We start from the raw sequence: 16,903 nt of genomic DNA, 5'->3' as shown, positions 1-16,903 counted from the left end.
TTTTCTCCAGTAGTTTTTCCTCTCTTTTGTTTAATAGTAATGGGAAACTATGATAATAAAGTAATTAATAGTAGAAATCATTTAATTCTACTTTGGAGAACTTGAAAGAATTATTCCAAATGTTCAGAGGGAGAGTGTGGCTTAGCAGAAAGAGTGTTGGACTTAAAGTCAGGAAGACCTGGTTTCAAATCCTGGGAAAAAATTGTATTGGAGAAAAAGAAGGAGTAGGGCTGAAGCAGGATAAGAAATGGGCTTCAAAGAATTCCTAAAGGAAAACTGGAGGATTTTAGAATTGATAAGAAGCCTGGAACTTCAATAGGACAGGGATAAATTTGGAAGGATTTGAGGAGAAGCTGAAGGAGGGGGACTTGAGCCAAAAGTGGAAAATCAATCAAGACAAAGGGGAAGGATTGTGGGTGAAGGAGGAGAAGAGGGATCTGAAGAGGAGCAGAAGATGAAGAGGAAGGAGAGGAGGAAATGTAGAAGGAGAAGTATTTTAGGAGAAGGTACTTGGCAGAATAAGGCAAGACAAGTTGGAGAGATAAATTAAGAGGTTAGTGAGAGAAATAAAAGGAAGTTGGGTGCTGTTCAAGATACTGATGGGATGCTAATAAGGTGGGAAGGAGAGTGACAACTCCAGACCTCCACAAGGAGTTTGCCACAACAATCTGCTGGGGGAGTTGTAACCTGGAACACCCAGGACTGAGGATCCTGCTTCAGAAAGTATGGAGAGCAGTGCCATGACTTGTATTAAATGTATGGTATTAATGTTTCTTCCATGGTTAGGTGACTATTACTCAAGCTGAAAGTACAGACTCTTCTCCCTCCTAAAAGAGAAGATAAAGTAATTCAGTGAATGCCCCTTCAATCTCCAGGTAATCAGAGGGAAGGAAGTAAGTGTTCTTAAGAAGTGGAAGATGGGCTTCAATGTGAAAACAAAGAAAAAATGGACTTGAAGAAGTAGGAGGAAATCCTGACCTTTGTCAGGTGGTTGGAGAGTAGGAGGAAATGTCATGCAGAGGAAAAGGAAAAAAAGAGGACTGCTTAATAGAGCTAAGAAACAGCTATAAAGGTCTTCCAGAGGAGGAAGGTTCTATATTCTCTGAAGATGAAACAGCTGTTCTCTTACCAGGGAGAGGTATTACGGATCCACAGCTGCTGTAAGCTGAGATATTGGTAAGGGTTAGAAGAAGAAGAGAACAGTAGCAGATGCTGACTCCTTTCTGAAAGGGGCTGAACCATCAATTCGTCAACAGGAGCAAAGAGCAGAGAGAGCTGCCCTCACACTAGGACTTTTTGCCTGGCATAACTACTACCCACTTCTGGTGATTCACATAGGTATGGAAACTTGAAAGCAATGCTAAAGATGATGACGTCCTAAACTAGAAAGGGGGTGACATTGGGGACACAGTTGGTGTTTACTTTTGCCTCTCCAAAGGAATTTCAGGAGAGATAGGTAGATTTACCAAGTGAATAGCTATTTAAAATGATGGAGCCTGAAATTGAGATGTGCATTTCTAGCCAATAACTTAAATAAGATTGACAGGCTTCAGGCTTAGGATGAAGGGCACCTAACTAGGGCTGATAAGAAGTTATTTGCCTGAAGTCTTGCCAATCTAATCAAGAGGGTTTTAAACTAAAAAGTGGGAGTGTGTGTGTGTGTGTGTGTGTGTGTATGTGTGAACAGAGAAAATTGCTTATGTCTGTCAGATACCTAGGAATCAGGGAAAAGAAAAAAATTTGACTTCGTAGGTATCACTGAAACTTGATGGGATGAGACCAATGACTAGAATTTGTCTCTGGATGGGTCAACTTTATTCAAAAGAAGAAATAGAATAAAAGAGGGAGGGAAATAGCATTGCATATTTAGAATATATGCTCATGGGAGGAAATTCAAGACCTGGAAGAGGCAAAGAGAGTAGATAGCTTTTAAGGGAAGACAAATGGAGACTGAAACAGAAATTATATTGTCTTTAGAGTAAATTATATCTATCAATGAACAAGCATTTATTAAGTGCATACAACATGCCAGGCATTGTGCCAGGCTCTTGAGATATATTACAAAGAATGAAATAATCCCTACTTATAAATATATTACATTCTATTGCATGAAATAAGTACATATGTAAAAATGTACAACATATATATAAAATGAAGAAATACAAATAGACATAAAAGTAGTTAATAAACAGTAGTAGTAGTAGTTGTAGTAGTAGTAGTAGTAGTAGTAGTAGTAGTAGGAGGAGGAGGAGGAGGAGGAGGACCTATTTAGTTGGAACAGGGAGTAACATAATGGGATTGGACAAATAGGTCATAAAAAGGTTTAAAAGATAAACAGAGGAGTTGATTTTATCCTGGAGGGAGTCCATAGTCCCACCTTAGTCCACCCTGCTCAGACCACTTTCCAGAGTATTATGAGTGGTTCTTGGCACCACATTTGAGGAAGGACACAAATAAGCTGGAAGGTCTATAGAGGAGGACAACCAGGGGTTGGTGAAGAGCCTTGAATTCACACCATATAAGGATCAGTCGAAGAGCAGGGAAGTGTTTAGCCTCAAAAAGAGAAGACGTAGGGGAGACATGATAGCTATCTTCAAGTATATGAATGGGCTCTCATATGGAAAAAGGAATATTCTGGCCTTGCTTGCCCTTCGAGGTAAGAACTAAGAGCATTGGAAGTTGTAGACACAGATTTCAGCTTGATGTACTAAAAACTTCCTATCCATGAGAGCTATCTGAAAGTTGAGTGGACTACTTAGGATGCCTTCTTTCTGGAAGTCATAAAGCAAAAATTTTATAACCATCTGTCAACCATATTGTAGAGGGAATCATTTTTCAGGTTTAGATTGGACTAGATGGCCTCTGAGGTCCCGTTCGGCTCAGAGCCTCTGCTATACTGACTTATATAGTCTGGCTAAAAGATATATATCCTCAAGCAAAATTGGCAGAGAAGCCCACACCATCAGCTGCTCACTGTCTCTAGAAACACACTCTCTGTCCTCCTTAAGAGGCTTACTCTTTTTCATGGAATCCTGAGGCCCTGGAGTGTAGGATAGCTACACTTCAGATGCAGACAACACACAATGTGAATGAACTGCTTGTGTTCCAGTTGGTATCGAAACTGTGAGATTGATTCCATGTGGCTGGTGGGGCGCTGTTGCAGCATAGAAGGGGCCTGCCCTCTGGCAGCCAGATAGATTTGATGATTCACTTCCCACATGGAGGATTTCCCTTTGGTGTCACAAATGAGAGACTTTTGGCAAGTCTTTTGTTTATTCTTCAGGTGGGGTTTCTGAATGTTTCAGATGAAAGGAATAAGGATAACGGTACCATGTTTTGCAAGACTTGACTCTGAAAAACACATTCTCTTGTTATCCCAAAGTATTTACTAAACAACCTTGAGTACATTGTACTTGTTTGCAGGTCTTGGTCTGGATGACTTCTAGGATCTCTTCCAATTCCAGGTTTTATGATTCTAGTTATGCCTCTTCATTTTAGGATCCTGGGAGGGACCTTCAATTCAGGCTGGAACATAGAATAATGAAATAAACCCTGGTGTGGAGATCTATAGGCTAGGGTTCTCTTCCCTTTTCTGGGCCTCAGTTTCTTCATCTGTAAGACGAGAGGGCTGTATTAGCTGATCTCTAAGGCATCTCTAGTTTCAACTTTCTAAAGAGGGGAAATAAAAAATGTTTTCTAATATAGACAGTAGCTTAAAAAATTTCCTAATTTCTTAGTCTAGGAAGCTAGCTGATGCAATAGATAGCATGTTGAACTTGGACTTTAAAAGATGCATTTGAATTCTGCCACAGACACTTATTAAGTGTATGACCTTGGTCAAGTTACCTAAGCTCTCTCAGTGTCAATTTTCCCATCTGTAAAATAGAGATAATTTTAGCACCTACCTCTCAGGGTTGTTAAGAGGATAAAATGAGGTAGTATGTAGAGTGCTGTGGTAATCTTAAAGCGCTATATAAATGCAAACTTTTGCTATTATTATTGTTATATTGGTTTTGTCCTCTAATGTAGATAAAAGTTTTCAGAATGTTTCTCATTTCTTAATTTTTCCACATTTCTAAATTACATGGCCCATGATTTTTTTCACTTTTAGTCTTTAAATAGTCTAAATCTAGCAGACTCCCACTCTAACTGTCCCTTTAACCCTGGACTCCCAAAAGAACATTGCTGTGTCCAGATTCACACTCACAAGTATATATCATAAAGAGGCAGATTTTGGCACAACATAAGAAGGAACTTAATAACAAGTTAAACTCTTCGAAAAAAATAGCAGCTGCTCTAATAAACAGTGAGTTCCTTGTGACTGAAGATACTTAAGCAGGGGTTGCAGACAATAATTTATCCATTAATTAATTAACCAATTGGAGCAGTTAGGTGGTGGCCTGGAGTCAGGAAGACCTGAGTTCAAATCCAGCCTTAGAAACTTCCTAGCTGTGTGACCTTGGGCAAATCACTCACCCTCTGCCACTGGAGTAGGAAATGGCAAACCACTCCAGGTTCTTTGCCAAGAAAATGCCATGGAGAGATGTCCATGGGATCACAGACAGTTGGGCACAACTGAAAAATGACTGAACAACAACCCGTCAATTAAGAATTTATTAATCACTTGGGCAGTATGTTAAGTGTTAGAGACTTGGATATAAAAAGTGAAATGATCCTTTCTTTTAAGGAGTTTATATTCTATTGGGAGCTGAGAAAGAAAAACATAAGCATTTGGGACAAATATGTCTATATATGGAATAAAGCATATATGGGATATTTAGGTACATCCATATGGACTAAAAACAAAGTAGCCATAAAGTAGTTTGGGAGGTAAGGCACTGGGAATGGTGGGGGTCAAGGGAAGCTTTGGGTAGGAGGTCCTACTTGATCTGTGACTCAAAGGAAGAGGGGGATTTTTTGAGTTAGGCATGGATGACAGTCTGTGTAAAGACCCAGAGATGTACATGTAAGGAATAGTGAGATGGTCAATTTGGCTAGGTTATAGAGTGAGGAAAGGGGAACAGTGCACAATGAGACTGGAAGATGGGTTGGGTCCAAGTTGTGAAGGGCTTGACAAGTCCTTTGATCCTAGTGGTAATAAGGAGTCAATAGAATTTATTGAGGGGCAGCTAGGTGGCACATTGGTTAGCGGGCTGGGCCTGGAGTCAGGAAGCCTCATCTTCATGAGTTCAAATCAGGCCTCAGACACTTTCTAGCTGTATGACCCTTGGTTTACCGCAGTTCTTTATCTGTAAAATGAGCTGGAGAAGGAAATTGCCGAGAGAACCCCAAATGGGGTCATGAAGAGTTAGACATGACTGAAAAATGGCTCAACAGCAACAAAAGAATTTATGGTTAACGACCATAATAAGCTAACTTGTTAAGGTTCTGTTTTGTACTATGTTTACACATATTATCTAATTTGTCCTCACAATAGCTCTATAAGGTAGGTGCTACTATTATCCACATTTTACAAATGGGGAATATGAGTCATAGAGAGATTAAGCGGCTTGCCTAGGTTCACTGAGCTAGTAAGTATCTAAGGGAGGATTCAAATTCAGGTCTTCCTGCCTTCAAGTCTAGCACTCCATCCACTACACCACCTAAGGGGGTGACATGGTCAGATATATGCTTGAAGAAAATGATTTTGGAACTTGTATTAAGGATAAATGAAGGTCATATGGTAGAGAGACCAATTATGAAGGCATTTCAATAGACCAGGTGAGAGGTAATGAGAGTCTGAATCAAAATGGTGGCCTTGTGAGTAAAGAGAAATGGTTGGGTGCAAAAGATGTTGTGGAGGCAGAAATGGTGAGATTTGGCAAGTGAAAGGTGATAGTGGGGTGAAGGAGAGTGAGGAACTGAAGATCATGCCCAGGCTGTGAACCTGGGATACTGGAAGCTTGGTTCCAGAAATAGGAAAGATCAGAAAGGTGGATTTTGGGAGACAGATGATGAGTTCTGTTGTGCAAATGTTGAGTTTGAAGTGCCTATGGAGCATATAGTTTAAAATGGCCAGTAGGCAGTTGGTGATGTAGGCTTGGAATTCTGGAGAGCCTGGGGAAGAATAATTTACATAGTCATAAACATCTCTTAGGCATGACTATCATTCAATCTCCGGGAGAGAGAGAGAGAGAGAGAGAGAGAGAGAGAGAGAGAGAGAGAGAGAGAGAGAGAGAGGGAGAGAGAAGACAAAGATTTGTATTGAATCCCAAAATAGGTGATGTCTCCACTGGCCATTCTGGAAGTTCTTTGCTTTTCTTGGCATTTCACTTTTTCATGGCAGTGATGGCATTCAAAGTCCATAAATTACAGGCTATTATCTGTTGCATGGGAATAAGTTAGAAATCGAATTCCCTTGGGATTTAGCTGTTGATAGACTGACCAGGGACAGCCCCACTTCTCCCTCTGTATGCTTTTTATCATATATCTTTCCAACCATTAGCCTCTTTCTTCTGTATTATTGTGACTATTAGACTTCATTCACACACTGTTTCTTACCCATTTGCCAGATTTGAAAACAATCATGGAGCTATTATTGGGTATAAGCATGTTTTCTTTTCACTCTCCAACTTTGAATTTCCTCCCTTCCCTCCTTTGTCCCCTCCCCAAACAAGTCGGATAATTACTTTGGCGTACAGTATAAGGGGGAAAAGACAATAAAGGAAGCCAGAGGTGCCCCTATGCCAAGGACTGGAATGACCTCTGATAATCCAGGGAAACCTTCAAGCTTTCTGCTTCTTCTGCAGTGGGGAGAAGGCTACAAGGCATTAGAGAAACCTACAGGTAAGAGTCAGGAGTAGCTCTTGGGCCTAGTGCTGATTAAAGGAGGCTGATAAAGATTGCAATGTGCTTTTACTTCCAAGAGTCCTCAATTGAAATGATGAAGACAAGGTTGAGAAAGGAAAGAAAGGAACCAGCTGTACTGTTTTTGTGGCAAATAAAGATAACATGTGGGACCCTCCTTAAGCCCGGGATCAAGCAGTTGAAAGAAACAAAGATTCCTAATTGAGATTTTACCTCATTTTCATACTATGGTCCATACTGTTGTGATGATAAGAGAGTGTCAGGGAGAAGGGGATGACCTGCAGTGTCAGAGACTGTAGGCAGGTTAAGAAGCATAAATAAGGAGGGAGAAAAAGGCATTGGATTTGGCAATTAAGAGATTATTAGTGACTTTGGGGAACACAATTTCAGTTGAATGATGAAGTCAGAAGCCAGATTATGGTGGGTTGAGAAGAGAGTGAGAGGAGAGCAAGTCAAAATACTGATTAAAGTTAGCAAAGCACTGTATGTAAATGATCTGATTTTCACATCACAACAACCTTGCTTTGTACACTGTATGTCATAATGGCTGTTTTGAATGGAATGCCTTTATTGGCCTTCATCTTCATTTTTAAAAAAGTGATATTTCTTAAAAAGGAAAACTAGGACCAATGAGAGGTAGTTACAGTGTATGGGGGGCAGGGGACACCCGATTAAATAAATACAAAGAAGAACTTTCTGGTAGTTAGAACAGTCAAAAAATATTGATACTTTATGGATAGTGACTTCCTGTCACTGGAGGAATGAATTCTAGATGACCATTTGTGGGGGATATCGTGTATGGGGTTCATGTACTGGATAGAGGTTTGGAATAGGCCATCTCTCAGTTACCACCATCTCTTGGAGTCTATGAATAAAAAAACAAAACAAAACTAGGGATAATTTTTCCCCTAGACTTTTCTCTTCCATTTTATATGCATAGTACCTATAGTATCTAGAGGGATGTTTATTACATTTTCTAAAATAAGGTATAGATGATATTCACGGTATAGAGTATTCTGAATTTATGAAGTACAAAGAAAATGTAAGATGTAGTCTCTGCTTTCAAGAAGTTGATAATCTATTTGGAAAGGTAAAACATACATGTAAAAGCTAAAACATCTTGCAAAATAATGAGGAAAACAGGGCATAAGAGAAGGCTAAATGTTGTGGAACAGAGAGTCAGAGGTTAAAAGGGTACATGGATGGGGGAGGGAAGGAAAAAAGGTGGAAAAAAGGTGAAAAAAAGGAAAATTTACATCATAATTTTGTTGTGTATTTAAATGGAATAGTAAGTTATACATGGTGAATTTGTGGTTTCATATGTAATTATCTTTTTTATTGTACTATATTATGGAAATAGTGGTTTTATTCCATAAATAAATAAATTAATAAAAACAAATTTTTAAAAATGGTACATAAGTAGGAGGTAAAGTCTTATAGTAGGAAGAATAGGGGCAGCTAGGTGGTACAGTGGATAGAGTGTGGGGTACTCATCTTCCTGAGTTCAAATCTGGCCTCAGACACTTATTAGTTGTTTGATCCTGGGCAAGTCACTTAACCCTGTGTCCCTCAGTTTCCTCATCTGTAAAATAAACTGGAGAAGGAAATGGCAGACCACTCTAGCATCTTTGCCAAGAAAACCCTAAATGGGGTCATGAAGAGTCAGACACGACTGAAAAATGACCAAACAGCAGCAATATTAACTATAGTTTCAAAGGATCTAGGTTCAAATCCTGCCTCTGATGCATAATACCTGTATAACCTTGGGAAAATCACTTAACCTCTTGGTCCTCTATTCCATCATCTATCAGATGAGGGGTTTGGATCAGATAGCTTCCAACAGTAATGTACTGGAAAATATTTAACAAACAACTTTCTGGGAGAAAGTGTATTCACACCATATTTTGAAGTTAAATCATCATTAAGATTTTCTCCATCATTTTCTTAAGTCTAGACAATCAGCCTAACAATAAACCAAGCCCTGATCCATAGCATTTGCTAATTTTCGAGGTGTAAATGTTCATACTGAAAATTTACCAATCTGCTTTCTCAAGTCAGTTTGAACTGGCTCCAGCATATTCCTGGCTCTAGATCTCTGAGAGTACATTGTTAAGTGTTTGGGTCTAACAATAAAGGCAAAAGGAATTAATTAGGGAAGAGAGAGATCATGATGGGCTAGAGTAATGAGAGAAGGCTTCACCGAGGAGCTTCACTCAGAAGCTATGGTTAGGGCAAGATTGGAGGAAGATGTTTTAGATTGGAAGCCAAGGCACAGACAAAAATGGCTGGATACAGTCTGTGTGCAGTCGTTGAAACCAGATGACAAGAGTAAAAGGTCTTTAATAGGGAAGAGTTGATAGCAAGATGACATTCATTTCTGTGAGCATTTTAAAATAGTAGCAAAGTCAAGATGGAAGTGCCATATGCTTACTCAGCAGAGAAAGAGCTCAGAACTTACTTGGCATAACAAAGAAGGCATACTGCATTTATCTCACTTTATGGAAAAGTCATGCCATGGCTGGTCTTGGAGATCAACAACAAGTTAATCCGTCAGCAAGGCAAGGTTGAACTAAGGAATGAAGACCACCTAGAAGCACCCAAACTGTTCCTGCTAGAACTCAAATAAATTCCATTTGACTGTTTCTCATCAGGGGTGAGATGTGTATGTGCAAAATAGTGTAACCTCTAATGGGGAGGTGAGGTGGGGAGAAGGAGCAGTTATTCCAGTACTGCTGAGGATAGCCCTAATGAAGACTGTCTTCCTGCTGAGCAATGCATAGAATGTGTTTATTGTTTTGAAGTTGAAGCTAGTAGATTTGAAACTAGTGAGTTTTGTAGCATAATCTGACATCTGTCAATCCTGGAAGAAGGAATAGTTCAAAGTATCAGCTTATCCATGTGGATGTGGTGAGGAAAACTCTCTGTTAGGGAAAATGCAACCCAAGGGGTTGGAAATGTACCATATCGCCAAATCAAATTTGATACTAAACCAAGGCTGGTACCAAATCCTTCCCATTAGCTGTCTCTAAAGCGTGGTGGAGAGAGCACAGATTCATCAGCTGTTTGAGCTGGAAGGGACCTTAGGGACCAACTAGCCCAACCCCCTTATTTTACAGATGAAGAAACAAATGCTCAGAGAGGTCAATGTTTTGAAGTTGGAGTCAAAGAGATCATAGTTTCAAATCATTCCTCTGACATCAGCTGTGTGAACCTGGATGATTAGTCAATCCTTCATGAACCCCAGTTCTCCATTGCTAGTGGATGAGGAGTTTTATCCCAGTTTATTCCAGTTCTCATCTTACGACTCTTTTATTTGCTCATGGTCACAAGGCTAGAAAATATTGAGGGTAGGATTCAAACCTTGGTCTTCTTGATTCCAAGTGCAGTATTCTAACTGCACTTACAACCCAAAGAGCAGCAGATGAAAGTTCGGAAGTTGTACAAAAAGTCAGAAAGGGAAAAGATATTTTGAATAAGAATGAGACATGATCTATTTGTAGAGTGGAGGGGGATGAATTGCTCTCGGTGATCTTTCAGAGCTTATGGAGGTTGGGAGAGATACCCAGGACTAGAGAAGGGTGAATGTTGTCCTGGTTTTCAAAAGAGGGAAAAGAATTGACTCTTCAAGCTGTGGGTCGGTGTGCTTGACTTTATTCCCGGCAAAATTCTCTTGCAGCTGGTGGTGCATTGGATAGAGAGAAAGACTTAGAGTTAGGGAGATCCGAGTTTAGCCATGTAACTGACTGTTTTAACAATCTGGCTAGCAGCTTCTGTGGGGGCGTAAGATCCACTCACAGCCAGCACCTGGGAGGCTGCGGGCACGCTGGGAAAGCACAGGTTCTTTTTATCTGCTTAACCAAGGGTAGCACGGTGAAGAGGTTGACAAGCTTACTTTAATCCAGCATTCAGTTAGTTCAGGGGAGCATACAGGAAGCATTCAGTTAGTTCAGGGGAAAAAATAGCCAGCACCCTGAACTTTAGAACATTCATTTAGTTCGGGGGAAAAAACCAGCATGCCAAACTTCAGAACAAAATACAAACAAATTACAAATATCAACAGACAGACCCAATACAATTCATAGTTACCAACATCTAGGTTCAGCCCAGAATAAGGGCTGGCCCAGAGTCACGCTCGCCGCTGCTCTTGCTGCTGCTCCAACTGAAAAAGGATCTTCAAGCTGTCTTCTCCCCTCTTATGGAGTTTTTGACATCATCAAGCGCTGCCTGAATGACCAGAGCCAATTGGTTCTTGAGTTGGCCCCTCCCCCCAGGACCCTGGGAGGTTCACATCCACGTAGACTAGGTTAATACCCAATAGGGGGCATGGCTCTGGAGTTAACACCTCCCCTTAGCCAGCCCCATGAATCATCACAAAGAGGCGGACCTAAACCTACATGGTCTAAAAGCCTCTGCTGTCCCAGACATGTAAACTAGGCCCTCCCGGGAGTTAGCCCTAGCAGGGGCCCAGCACCCAGCAAGGCTCAATGAGATAAACTGAGTCACTCAAAGAAAACAAAGGCCATTTTGCCTACCGACACACTGACTTTAAGTCACTTGCCCTCTCTGTTCCTCAGTATTATCAGAGCTATATAAATGTTAGCTATTATTATCATCTTTGCAAACTATCAAAGGGATGGTAAATGAAGATTTAGAAAAGCACAGAGTGATTACTAAGAGCCGATATGGCTTCATTGCAATTCATGCCAGGTTAATTTTATTTCCTTTGGTGACTGTAACCCTGTAATCTGGGGAATGTTAAAAAGCAATGAGGTGTGAGATGGTCTTGGAATAAGGAAGACTGGGATTTAAATCCTGTACCACTCATTGTGGTACCTTGGGGAAGTGTCTTACCTTTTCCAGACCCTAACTCAGGTGGAAATATCAAAAGCACCTATCTCAGAAGCTAGTTGGTAGGCCTACATAAAATAATTTGTTTCAAACACTTTTCAGGCTTCAAAACACTATATAATAGTAAGTTGTCATCAAGATTTTTAGCAAAGCATTGCCAGTCTTCCATGTTATCATTGTGGCTAAGATGGAGATTATGGGCTAAATGATACTACAAGTCGAATGATCATACCTCAATATGGTTGTTACCCTTCCTGGCTTTGTGTCATCTCTGAATCCGGTAAGCATGCTGTTACATGTGTCTTTATCTAAGTCATAGATATGTATTAAACAGAACAGGGCCTAGTCCCTGTGACACTTTCCTACAGATGTCCTTCTTGATTGATTTTGAGCAATCAAAGACTAATCTTTGGTTTTTGTAGGACTGTCCTTCTTTGTCTTTGACCTTTTTAGGGCCTATGACTAGTAGGTTCTCTGGGTCAAAGTTATAGACATTTTGGCTACTTAAAAATTATTCTGAATTTATGGTTTCTTTAACAGTGCTTTAGTATTTCTTTTGGAGGTGGGGGTAACACTCTTACTAGCTACCTTTTTCCAACTATTGCCTCCCCAATAAAAAAGGAAAACACAATCCTTGTAACAAATCAGTAGTGAAGCAAAACAAATCTCTACATTTGTTATTATTTTTTTCCACTTTAAAAAAAAAGCGTATTTCCCAATTGCTTTCCAGAATAGTTGGACCAATTCACAGTTCCACTAAAAGAATGCCCATCTTTCCACAACCCTTCCAACATGAACTATTTCCATCATTTGTTATCTTTGCCAGTTTAAATATTGTGGTAGTGAATCCTCAGAGTTGTTTTAACCAATAGGCATGTATCAAATGCCTATGGTGTTTAAGGCACTGTGTGTAAGTAGAAGATGGAGGAAGTATGGATAGATAATATTGGATCATAGATGCATAGATTTAGACTAGAAGAGACTTTAGAAGTGATCTGGCTGAGATACCACTTATTTGACAGATAAGGAAACTGTGTCTCAGGAACCAGGACTCTAAGGGCCCTTGAGATAATTCTATGTGAGTACTAGTTGAAAGAAATGGGAATATTTAGCTCTGGAGAAGAGAAGACTAGGTAGGAGGAAAGGAGCGTGTAATAGCTTTCTCCAAGTACTTGGAGGGCTGTCATATAAAGGATCACATTCGTTCTGCTTGACTCAAGGAAGGTAGATTCCACATGAGGAAAATTTCTTAAAAATTAGAGCTATCAAAAAATAGAATGGGTTTCCATTCCAGGAGAGAGTGTGTTACTCCTAGAGGAGGTTGTGATGGATATCTTGTAGAGGATATTCTCACTTATGAACATATTGGATTAGATGGCCACTTTTCCAATTCTGAGATTCTGTGATGTGTGTACTCACAGGTATGTCCATGAGCTCCTGACTTTCTGGACTTGGCTACCATTTCTGTTGTTTAGTAATTTTCAGTCATGTCTGACTTTTGTGTTCTCTTTTGGGGTTTTCCTGGGTGAAGATACTAGAGTGACTTACCATTTCCTTCTCTAGCTCATTTTACAGATGGGGAAACTGAGGTAAATGGGATTTTAAGTGACTTGCCCAGAGTCACACAGCTAGTAAGTGTCTGAGGTCAGATTTGAATTCAGGAAGATGAGTCTTCCTGACTCCAGGCCCAACGCTCTATCCACTGAACCACCTAGCTACCCTTGGCTACCATACCTAAGCTTAAATTTTTCCTTCTGGAGACCTGGGGCCTCTACCTTGGAGTATCCATCTTTACCTGTGGTCTTTCATTTTGGAATATCCCTCTGTCCATGTGACCCTTTTCTCCCATTGTTGAGTTCCTCTCAGGGTCTCCATTTTGGCCTAGGCAAGTCTACCTTCATTCCCCTCCTGACTCTGCTTTTGACTTTCTGGGCTTTTGACACCATGCTCTCCCTATGTCCAGCTTTTCAGCTCCCTTTTAGGTGTTGTCTTTCTCCATTAGAATGTAGACTTTGTGAGGACAGGGACTGTCTTTCTGCTTGAATCTGTCTCCCCAGTGCTTAGCACAATCCTTGGCACTTAGCACTTAATAAATGCTTGTTGCCCTTCCTTAGTAGAAGGATATAGAGACATTGTAGTGGCCCAGGAGAATATAAGTACCTTGGGGGTGGCAGGTGTGTGTGTGTGTGTGTGTGTGTGTGCATCCAGGCCTTAACACAATACCAGGACATTCTGGATTCTTAAATGCTTGTTGAATCAAATTGGATTAAATTGGTAGGGAAGAGCTCCACTAAAGAAGACCCAGCAGGAAGCAAAGGGAGGTAAAATGGGCAGAGAGCTCTGTGGGCATCAGAGGGCATGCCTCGGTCCTGAGTTCTGCTTTGTCCCATGACATGATTGGGGGATCCCAAGGCATCCAGTCTGACATCCTTTTAGGCCCTGTGAAATCCAGCTGAACTTGCTATCCATCTGAAATAAGTGATGGATGCTTTGGGCTCCAATTTCTATTCCTGAACTAGGCTTCTATCTTAGAGTAATGAATGTATCAACAAGCACTCAATTAAAATGGGGGGGGTGGAGAATCAAAGCAACCTTCTGAGTGATGGAAGGTGCATCCTTACAGGAAAGTACAGGATGTTTACTAAAGGAAATGTCTCCCAAACTGAAGCCAGCTGAAGATTTATGACCTAGTTGGTCTATCCAAAAGTGAGTGCTCCAACCTGAAGTCTGAGATTTAGACTTGTGTTTTTGCCAAAAATTCCAAGCTTGACTGGAAGGTGGTTGTTCAGACATAGGAGAGTGTAGTGTTGCATCATTAAAAGAGTGATGAACTTGAACTCAGAGTTCTTGAGTTTAAATCCTGACTCTGCCACTTGCTCTCTTGGACAGTCATTTAGTCTCTCTAGTGCCCTAATTTGCTCTCTGTATATTGTGTGGGTTGGACTCGATGGCCTCTCCAGTCTCTTCAAGTTCCGTCTATGATTTTAAGCCATTTAAGGACAGGACATTTAAGAGGATTTTTTTCACTCTTTCTTCATATTTCCATAACTTAGCACAATGCCTAGAATATAAGTAAGTGCTTCATAAATGCTTAGCGATTGATTAATTGAAATATAAACTCCTGTGCAAAAGAAGACACTCCACTTAAGCAATTTCTAGCAGCACTAATTTTAGCCCTAGATACCTGCAAAGGGGGAGTGTGGAATATTCTTGTTAAATGTTCACTCCACTCATGAGTATGATCTAAAAAACACATTTTCTTGTCTGAATACTGAGGTAATCAGAATTCATTCAAGTGGGCTGCCTTAGAGAACACTGACATCAGAGGGCAATCTGCTGTGATGCCACTCAAACAGCAATATTATTAGAAGAAACGTAGTCAAAAGGCAGGCAGTTTAAATGTCATAAAAAGTTCTAGGAGAAGCAAGCACACTGTTCTATATTGCTCTTCAACACACAAGACTGCATCATAGAACCAGGGATTACTTGCTAGCATCATCTCCCAGACTTTGGGTGACTGCAAGGGAAGGCAGGAAGTAGGGTTTGGTTTTGGTGGGGCATGGGAAAAAACAAACACTTGATATTAGATTATTCATTTATTCCACATAGTAGATAATGATTTCAAATTTGGGGAAAGATATGAATTTATGAGTCTATGATTTAAAAATTTTTAATTTTTAACTTAATTTTTTAAACTTTTCAATCCTATAGATATTTCAATGTTTCAATGTTTTTTCAACCCTACATAGATATTTTTTCATTGATATGTCCCACCTTTCAAAAAAAAATTTATTTGAGCAAACAAAGAATCAACTTTCTTTCCTTTACCTAAGGAAATAATTTAATGAAGGTGGAAATCTGAAGACCTTTTCAATTAAAATTATGTCAGTTATGTTAATAGTCAGAAGAATGGCTGAATGAGTAGTGGTCTATGATTGTGGTGGAATAGTACTGTGCTATAAGAACTGATGAGCTTGGTGATCCTAGAAAAACATGGATAGGCCTGCACGAAATAACAAAGAGTGAAATGAGCAGAGCTAAGAGAACATTGCATACAGTAATAGCCATATTGTTTTAAGAACAACTTTGAGTGACTAAGTCATTTTGACTATTATAAATAACCAAATTAACTACAAAGAACATATGAAGGAAGACACTATCTGCATCCAGAGAAAGAACTGATACATAGAAGTATGTATAGAATGGTTTTATGTATATATATACTCTATGTATATTTGTGTCTAATGGTAGATATCTCTAGTGTGGGGTGAGAGGAAGAAAAAAAGGAAAAAACACACATCATAACTTTATTATATATTTGTAAGGAATAGCAAGTTGTACATAATACATTAGCAGTTTCATGCACAATCATCTTTTTCCCCTATTCTACTATGTTATGGAAATACATTTTAATACATTGGTTATTTATATAAAATACATAAATATATTTAAATATTATTATTTAAATTTAAATATTGTTAAATAAATATACAAATACAGTTATATAAAATATGTTTTATTTCTTAAGTTCAGTATAAAATAAATAAAATTCTTAAAAAAGAAAAAAAAGAATAGTCAGAAGAAGTTTCCAAGTGTATTAGGACTGAGCTCCAAGAATAGTCCCCATTTATGACTTTTCCAATGGATAAGTGTAGAGGGCCAGTTCTGAGAAAGTCTATTCTGGGATGAGATACAGGCCAGAGGCCTGTTCTTGCCCTTGGGCTGATAACTCGGCATGTGGGCTCTCCATCCCTCCCTCTGCATGCAGTGCTGCTCAGGATGAAGGCTCTTTAAGCCTCCTTGGTATACACATGTGCTCTCTCCATTACCCCCATGGCACACACGTGCTGAATACCAACTGCGGGCTATTAACACAATATTTTTACAGCAAAAGGGGAACAAAGGCATGAGGAAGTCATGCATTATGCATTATGCAAATGCCTCACATGTGGATTTGTTGATTCTGCTTGCCTAAAAGGGTATATAAGCCCTGTTCCTCTGCATAATAAATGGAGGTGTTTTCTTTTTACTCTCCAAGGCATTCAGCCACCTCTGGCCATTTCAGCACCACAGCCGCTGGTGGCAGATAAGTTCTGGGAAATGCCTTGCCCAGGGTTACAGAGTTAGTGTCACAATGTTCCTCTTGCCTGTAATGGTCTCACTTCTCATCTCTTTCTCTTGGAATCTTGAGCTTCTTTTAATGTCTAACTCAAGGGCCTTCTCCCCCAGCCCAGTACTTAGTGTTCCT

This window comes from Trichosurus vulpecula, chromosome 7, assembly GCF_011100635.1.
Source record: "Trichosurus vulpecula isolate mTriVul1 chromosome 7, mTriVul1.pri, whole genome shotgun sequence".
In the NCBI taxonomy this organism is placed as follows: Eukaryota; Metazoa; Chordata; class Mammalia; order Diprotodontia; family Phalangeridae; genus Trichosurus; species Trichosurus vulpecula.
Note: the sequence above shows the minus strand (reverse complement) of the source record.